Source organism: Amblyomma americanum, chromosome 8, assembly GCF_052857255.1.
Source record: "Amblyomma americanum isolate KBUSLIRL-KWMA chromosome 8, ASM5285725v1, whole genome shotgun sequence".
Lineage (NCBI taxonomy): Eukaryota > Metazoa > Arthropoda > Arachnida > Ixodida > Ixodidae > Amblyomma > Amblyomma americanum.
This window is the reverse complement of record NC_135504.1, coordinates 102,216,285-102,225,895: the sequence shown is the minus strand read 5'-3', so window position 1 is coordinate 102,225,895 and position 9,611 is coordinate 102,216,285.

Genomic DNA, 9,611 nt, shown 5'->3' with positions numbered 1-9,611 from the left:
CCATTTATGCCGTCGAATTCGTCGTACTGCCCTGCTGTTCTCATGCTGTTATCCTGGGCTGGGATTTCCTATCGCGCCATGCTGCTATCATCGATTGTGCTCGAGCTGAAGTCGAGTTCTCTCACCTGCCCGAAGCTGTCTTGGACACTGCCCCTCCTGGTGCCTGTGTTAAGGCCCTAGTTGCCGAAGACATTGACCTGCCTCCCTGCTCTTCAGTTCTCGTACCCCTCTCTTGCGGCCCTCTTCGCGACGACACTGTCCTCTTCACTCCGTCCCCTATCTTTCTGCACCGCAAGTGTCTGCCTCTGCCATACGCTGTACTGACTATATCCGCTGGCCTCTCCGTACTGTTCGTGTCTAACCCATTCTCGTTCCCCAACGCCTTGCGCCTAGGTGAATGTCTCGGCACGGTACAACCATTCGCGTCTCTGCTCATCCGCGAAGAGACGGACGACGCGCCGCACCTCTCCATAGCCGCACTCAGCCCACCTACTGCTGCGCCCGATCCCTCCTCAACCGAAGCATTCCTTGGCTCCATCGACGACAACCTTCCAGCGCCGCAAAGGGCACAGCTTCTCACTTTACTTAATCAGTTTCGCTCATCATTTGACTCACATCAAAGTTCCTTGGGCCAAACTTCCACTGTCACCCATGCCATCGACACAGGTGACCACGCACCGCTGCGACAACGTCCCTATCGTGTGTCTGTCGCCGAGCGCCAAGTTATTGAAGACCAAGTCGACAAGATGCTCCAGAGCGGCGTCATTCAGCCCTCAAGCAGCCCATGGGCGTCGCCTGTGGTGCTCGTCAAAAAGAAGGATGGCTCCATACGCTTCTGTGTAGATTACCGCCGCCTTAATAAGATTACGCGCAAAGATGTCTATCCCCTCCCGCGCATAGACGACGCTCTGGACTCTTTGCAAGGGGCCGAACTCTTTTCATCTCTTGATTTGCGTTCCGGGTACTGGCAAGTTCCTATGAAAGAAGCCGATCGCCCCAAAACCGCCTTTGTGACACCGGATGGCTTGTATGAATTTACGGTGATGCCCTTCGGGCTTTGTAACGCCCCCGCGACTTTTGAGAGGATGATGGACACCATTTTGCGCGGACTTAAGTGGAAGACATGCCTTTGCTACCTCGACGACATTGTGGTCTTTTCCCCGGACTTTGACACCCACCTCTCCCGTTTGAAGCACGTCTTGACCTGCCTGTCTGACGCCGGCCTGCAGCTGAACTTAAAAAAATGCCGTTTTGCCGCTCGTCAATTAACCATCTTAGGTCATGTTGTCTCTAAGCAGGGCGTCAGTCCCGACCCAGCGAAACTTCCTGCTGTGGTTGACTTTCCCAAACCTACCTCCATCAAAGACCTGCGCAGCTTCCTGGGTTTGTGCTCATATTTCCGCCGGTTTATTCGGAACTTTGCGTCCATTGCTGCGCCTTTGACTCAACTGCTGTCTGGAAGTGCGAATTTATCACTGTGGTCTCCAGCGTGCGACGACGCATACACCACCTTGCGCCGTCTCCTCACGGCGCCGCCCATTCTGCGCCATTTCGACTCGGCCGCTCCTACCAAAGTTCACACGGACGCCAGCGGTGTTGGCCTCGGCGCTGTCCTCGCCCAACGAAAACCTGGCTTTGACGAATACGTCGTTGCTTATGCTAGCCGCACACTCACACCAGCAGAACGCAACTACTCCGTAACTGAAAAAGAGTGTTTGGCGATTGTATGGGCCCTCGCGAAGTTTCGACCGTACATTTATGGGCGCCCTTTTGACGTTGTGACCGACCACCATGCGCTCTGTTGGCTTTGCAACCTGAAAGACCCCTCCGGCCGCCTCGCTAGGTGGGCCCTTCGCTTGCAAGAATATGATATCCGCGTCGTGTATCGCACCGGCCGCAAGCATCAAGACGCCGATGCACTGTCACGCTGCCCCCTTCCAGCCGAGATCGCCAGCCTTTCCACCTCCGACGCTTCTCTGCCCTTGCTTCGCCTCAGCGACATGCCTTCAGCGCAACGCATGGATCCCTGGATCGCTTCCCTTCTCGACTTTCTCGCCAACCCGACGGCTGCTTCACCGTCACGTGCGCTCCGCCGCCAAGCTGCCCATTTTGCGATCCGTGACACCCTACTTTATCGCCGTAACTACAACTCCGAAGGTCGCAAGTGGCTGCTCATTATTCCACGTCATTTACGCTCGGAGATATGCGCATACTTCCATGCTGCCCCCCACAGCGGTCACGCGGGCGTTTTCAAGACCTACACTCGCATACGGCTGCGCTACTACTGGCGCGGAATGTACACCTTTATCATGAAGTACGTGCGCGCATGCATTCCCTGCCAACGTCGCAAGACACCTCCCCATCGTTCTGCTGCTGAGCTGCAGCCGTTACCATGCCCTCCACGCCCGTTCGACCGCGTTGGCATTGATTTATACGGTCCGCTTCCATACACTGCAGACGGCAACCGTTGGGCTATAGTAGCGGTGGATCACCTTACACGATATGCCGAAACTGCTGCCCTTCCGGCTGCCACAGCGACGGACGTCGCCTCCTTCATTTTGCACCGATTCATCCTTCGCCACGGTGCACCTCGTGAACTGCTCAGTGACCGAGGCCGCGTGTTCTTATCTGAGGTGGTGAAGGCGCTTCTCAAAGAGTGCAACACGATTCACCGAACTACCACCGCCTATCATCCGCAGACCAATGGCCTCACTGAGCGATTTAACCGCACACTCGGAGACATGCTCTCCAAGTACGTCGCTTCTGACCACACGAATTGGGATCTCTTCCTTCCGTACGTTACTTATGCGTACAATACCGCTACGCAGTCTACCACCGGATTCTCTCCTTTCTTCCTACTTTACGGCCGCCAACCCTCTGCTACTATCGACACTATCCTCCCTTACCGCCCTGATGAATCCGAATATCGGCCTGTTTCCGACGCCGCGCAACACGCCGAAGCCTGCCGCCAAATTGCCCGGTCACTCACCACTGACACCCAGCATCGCCAGCGCTCCCGCCTCGACCAAGACCAAACCCCACCGAACTACACTTCTGGTGCACTTGTGTGGCTCTGGATCCCTTCAGGAACTCCCGGTCTCTCCTCAAAATTTCTTGCGAAGTACCATGGTCCTTACCGTGTGCTGGAGCGCACCTCTCCGGTTAATTATATCGTGGAACCCCTCACGCCGTCTCCTGATCTCCGCCGCCGAGGACGGGAGACCGTTCATGTCCAGCGCCTCAAGCCCTACTACGACCCCGCCGTCTTGCCATCATCCTAAGTCGCCAGGATGGCTCCTCTTGTCCCCGGGGTGATTGTAAGGCTAAAGAAGAAGATGCGTCTGATGATTTGAAAAGACGAAGACGAGGTGACAGTGTTCTCGAGAGTTTTTGCCAGCGCTACGCTTGTGTGTCTTTTGCCGATCTGATCCCAGACTGCTGCCGTTGCCGTTCCCGTCGCCCCAGTACCTCGTAACAGACCCCCCGTTACAATATATATATATATATATATATATATATATATATATATATATATATATATATATATATATATATATATATATATATATATATATATAATGAAGGGAGCCAACAGTCACCGAAACCAAGGTGCATAGGGGAATGTTTTCTTTATTTTTTTATGTGTGGCGCTGAGATAATAATACTTAAATTAATCTATCGCTTAAAAAGATTACTTTAAAGCAGAAGAAAAAACAACCTTGCCGCCGGTGGGATCCGAACCCACGACCTCCGAATATCGCGTCCGGTGCTCTTACCAACTGAGCTACGGCGACGGCTGTCCAGTCTGCTGCTCTGGTGGGTATTTATATTTATTTTGTGTAAGCGAACCTTGAAAGTGTTCGGATCGTGGGTTCGGATCCCACCGGCGGCAAGGTTGTTTTTCTGCTGCTTTAAAGTAATCTTCTTTAAGCGATAGATTAATTTATGTATTATTATCCCACTGATCAGCGCTACACATAAAAAAAATAAAGAAAACATTCCCCTATGCACCTTGGTTTCGGTGACTGTTGGCTCCCTTCATATGTTGGTCAAAAACGAGTCCCTCATTTCCTTAACCTTGCCTGCTAATTGCTTAACGAGGGTCTCGGTTCTGGCAGTCTTGATGCCATAGGTAGCATAAGAGGGCTCTCGCACAGTTTCCGCCCTCGCCATTAGATGACGTTCCACGTCACACTCGCGGTAATACAGGACGTGCTACGTCCGCCGCTATGGACAAGGGCGGCGCTGGTGAACACTCTCAAGGTTCGCTTACACAAAATAAACATAAATACCCACGAGAGCAGCAGATTGGACAGCCGTCGCCGTAGCTCAGTTGGTAAGAGCACCGGACGCGATATTCGGAGGTCGTGGGTTCGGATCCCACCGGCGGCAAGGTTGTTTTTTCTGCTGCTTTAAAGTAATCTTCTTTAAGCGATAGATTAATTTAAGTATTATCCCACTGATCAGCGCTACACATAAATAAAAATATAAAAATTTAAAGAAACCATTCCCCTATGCATCTTGGTTTCGGTGACTGTTGGCTCCCTTCATATGTTTGTCAAAAACGAGTCCCTCATTTCCTTAACCTTGTCTGCTATATATATATATATATATATATATATATATATATATATATATATATATATATATATATATATATATATATATATATATATATATAATATGCTAGCTGGTTTCTCCTACCGAGCTGTGTCGCCTGCGAATGTACGGGCGCCTGTGCCAGTTGAGCTCAGCTTACGAGATGCTACACAGTGAGAAATGTGCACATTGGGCGTTCACGAAATGCGGGAAGCCGGAGTAACTCGCGCAGAACCACACGCAGAACTTATGCACGAAGTTGTAATAATAATAATTGGTTTTTGGGGAAAGGAAATGGCGCAGTATCTGTCTCATATATCGGCGGACACCTGAACCGCCCAGTAAGGAAAGGGATAAAGGAGGGAGTGAAAGAAGAAAGGAAGAAAGAGGTACCATAGTGGAGGGCTCCGGAAAAATTTCGACCACCTGGGGATCTTTAAACTGCACTGACATCGCACAGCACAAGGGCGCCTTAGCGTTCTTCCTCCATTAAAACGCAGCCACCGCGGACGAATTTGTAATGCGACAGCGATTTCCAGGGTCGAGCTTTAGGATGTTAATATCATTATCGTTTTTGATCTCGTGAAAAATGAGTCATCGGCGATTAAATCTATGCTATACGGCACATAAGAAGGAAGATCACCGATATAAACTAGGAACAGTAATGGTCCGAGAACATAACCTTGTGGAACACCAGAAAGCGCATTTACAAATGGTGAGTTGAAACCGCAAGCGCAGACAAATCGAAATTGACTAATGAGAAAGCAATCGATGAATTTGAACAAGTTATTGTCACTGTTTAAGTGATGTAATTTATGAAGAAGCAAATGATGGCAAACTTTACCAAATGCTCTTGAAAAGTCTAAAAAGACGCAATCAGCGATTGATGACCTGTGGAGTATATGATCTAAACTATCTGTGAAAGATATTAGTTTGAGTATAACATGAATATACTTTGTGTAAACCATGTTGTACAAATGAGAATAAAGAAGTTCTCTCGAGAAAGTTAATAAGAATGGTGAGTAGTAAATGCTCAAGTAGTTTGCAACATATACTACTGGGAGATATGGGGAGATAATCAGTAGGAGAAGTCTTGCTCCCAGATTTCTCAAGTGGAACTATCTTAATTTTCCCTTTTAGGGAAGTGTGCCTGTGCTCAGTGACTGCTGAAGATATACGCTTGAGTAACTGAGCTATAGGCACAATATTTTTTTTTAAATAAATTAGCATTAACGGAATTTTAGTGTGGGCCAGAATTATCATTTGATGTACTAATTAGCCGAGCAACAGCAGCTGAGTAAACAGCCACTGGAGGGATCACCGAATAATCATGATGACGTATGCCTGGAAGATGGCTGTGGATGCATCATGCGTGATGAAAAATTGTTAACGAAAGTATCATTTATACTGTAGCCCCGAAATTATGAACTGAATCACAACACGAGCTTGCCAAAGCGATAGGATTTCTAGATATCGGATTAATGACACGCCAGATTTTCTAGGATTTGTTAGTAGCATTCCCGGGAACGCATTGGATAAGAAGTAGTCTTTGGCATTTTTTAGGACCATTATATTTGTTTTGGAGGCAGCTTTGTAATCAGCCTAGCGCGAATTAGTTGCTGAAAGTTTTGCGGTGCGATAAAATAGTCTTTTCTTGTTTGACAGTTTTGGACAATGGCGCGTGCCAGTTAGAGGCGATGTCGCAAAGTGGAATGTGTTTGTTATACGGCCAACCTCAGCGACAAAGATATCCCAATTTGACTGAATGGTACAATCATAAAAATTTGCAAGAAAAGACTTCATGAAAACGCACAGTCTGTTATTTATTGATATGAAAGTCGCATATTTTCCTTTTTACTTTGGAAGGTGATAGTTAATGGTTTGGTTTGGTTTATGGGGGTTTAACGTCCCAAAGCGACTTCAGGCTATGAGAGACGCCGTAGTGGAGGGCTCCGGAGATTTTGACCACCTAAGGTTCTTACGCGTGCACTGACATCGCACAGCACACGGACCTCTAGATTTTCGCCTCCATCGAAATTCGACCGCCGCGGCCGGGATCGAACTCATGTCTTTCGGGCCAGCAGCCGAGCGCCATAACCACTCAGCCACCGCGGCGGCTGGGGCAATTAATGGATGAAGGTAATTTATGAATGATCACTAATACTGGGCGGTTGAGTGATGCCGGATACAAAATCGGGTTAGTAGTAAGTATCTCAAGGAAACAGTTTTTAACATTGAATGATATGTTGGTTGGCTCAGAAATTAGCTGCGTTAGTGGAAGTAGAGAGCATAAGTTAACGAATACGTCACCCTGCAACCGAGAAGGGAGACATTGTAGGCGTGGTATCACAGTTCCAAAAAAAAAATGCTCGGAAAATTGCAGTCCGGAATAGAAGTACGTGAGCTGAAGGGAATGCCGGCACTGAATTTGTTAAGGCAGTCAAGTTGCATACACCCACTACTAAATATGGTGCTAAATAATTAACGACACCATGAAAATTTCCCGGCTTGTGTTAATACTGACACTTGAGGATGGTATGTTATTAGATATAGTCAATGTAACGCCGGCTCCACGAGTAGCTGCAGCCGATCACATCATTACATGGTAAAGTTATCTGCATTACAAAAAATTCCGTGTTCTTGGGGGTTAGAGGTGAGCCGTGTTTCTATAAGGCCAATAATGTGCGCAGAATCAATAATAGAAGATAGTGCATCATGTTTATTTTGTAGGCTCCTTTCGCTGGTAAACACAGCGGACAGTTGCGATTAGGACGAAGAATTCAAACCGTCTTCCCTTTCTCACTTCTTGACAATCGAGGATCATGAGGCACCTGAGCGATTGGCGGTGCTATCTACTCCAGTCTGAAGTTCTTGAGCGTTATCACTTTTTGTCTTATGAGTAAAAACTGTCTTTAATGAATAAAATTATCATAATTTAACCTGGGTGGCGGGATCTGAGGTTGAGATTTCGCAAAATGCTTGCTTTCTGGAAACAAATAATCTTCCTGTCAAATAACCATGACGAACCCGTAGACTGTCAGAGGTGGTTGTATGTTGCCCAGTCATCTCGCCTACACATTTTCCTTTCCGTAATGTCAAACTAACTAGCCCGCAGTAGTACTCTTGTGGGTTTTGGATTAAGTTCGACTACCCCGGGTTCTTTAGCGTGCACTGACATCGCACTGCACACGGACTACTGTTTTGGTGTCCCTTTGCACAAGGGCTCCTTTTGCGTTTCGCCTCCAGTGAAAGGGATCAAGGAGGGTCTGAAAGAAGAATGAGAGAAAATCGATTCCAAAGAAAAAAAGAAGGCACAACTGTCGTTTATCAAACAACTCTCTGAACACTTGCGGTAGAATGGTTGACGCGGCTGTACCACGCGGTAGTTAGTGACCGCCATGTAATCGGCGACCAGCACGTGTATTTGAAACTGCTTATTAAACTGGCTCATCCGCGGAAGGCGAGCTGTAGGTAAGACCCAAAGCTACCTTATCGCTATTTTCTTTTCCTCTTTTCCTACCATGTATCAGCACGGGGCGATTACACTATCTGCTGTTCCTAAAGGCCCAACGGAGAAAAACTGTGCCCAAATGAAAAAAAAAGTGTGACGTCATTTTGTCTGTTACAATTTAACACTGGCGCGCTCGGAGGGACATCACGTGATGATGTGGGGCGTAGCACGATAGAAGGTTGCGACGACGGACAGAGTGAAGGTTTTCTTTGCGCGAGAAACCGTGGTGCAAGAAGCCAGCCGGAGAATTGGTACCGTTCCTTCAGAGGTGAGTGTTTCCTTTACGACACTGTTTTTTTCAGGGAGTGTCCTTGCGTCTTCCTTTGCGGGTTACGAATGTGCGGGTCCTGTTACGTTACTTCATGCGCCGTGAAAAAGTTACATCGCGGCAAGGAAATAGTAAAATGATATAAACGGCTGCCGCACTAGTCGCCCTATAATGGGGATAAAAACTGCCAGCCATCATTACTCTTAGGCAGATGGCCACACAGTTCATAGACTGTGCTGGACTTGGCGCTTCTCGTGCTGAGCGTCATTTCTGCCGGTCTTCTTCAGACTGCGTGCCCCGTCGCGTACTCCGGAAGAGGGCTGGTGTGGGCTGGTTGGTACACTGCATGGAGGGGGCACAAAGGGAACAAGACACACGTTTAAGCGCTGTTACGTTCGCTCCGTCATGTGCTCCAAGCTTCGCTATCTGTGTCGCGCGTAGCAGTGATAGCAACTGAACTCACGCCTTTGCCACGGACATTGGGGGCTTCGTTTGCAGTCTGTACCAGTATTTCTTTATTTTTCAGTTCGTCGTGAAAACTGAGCAACCTGTTCAGCCTCTGGCTGTTCCCCGGTGCGTACTGTATGCCGCACCTGAGTTCGTCTGCCTTTCCGCTGCAGTTTCTTGGCTCCCCGTTCACCACGCACTTCGGAGGGGTTCCGCGCGTCCTTTTATTAAACTGCCCTCCGCGCTCTATATTTTCGGATCTTGTCCAGAGGTATGAACACCTGTCTTGAGCACTCGGGCGGTGCTTCGCGCAGGAAATTAGCCGAAATTTTATTGCAGGGGCTGATAGTCACTGATAATACCAGCGGTCGAGCACATCCGGATAGCCTTATACATACCTTGCAGGTTGCCGAGAGGAAACAAGCTGCAGGAAACGCTATGCTTCCGGGGTAAACGAAGCACTTTGACGTATTTTCAAAGGTTATGACGTCAACATGTCTCTTGTGCCTGCCAGAAACTTGAAACAACAGCTGGCCCGGGTAAAAAACCGTCTAGATCTCTCAGGGCACCCAGGCGTGGTGTACAAGATACCAGTCAAGGCTGTGCGGCTGCTTACATTGGCGAAACCGCAATCTTCAGACGCAGGCTCAAAGAGCATCAGAATGACGTCACGAATGACCGCTCCACATCTAATGCTTTGGCGCAACACAGCTAATCAACGGGACACACCTTCGGTTGGGACGAAGCATAAGTCATTGCCACAGAGAAAAACTTATCATCGCGCCT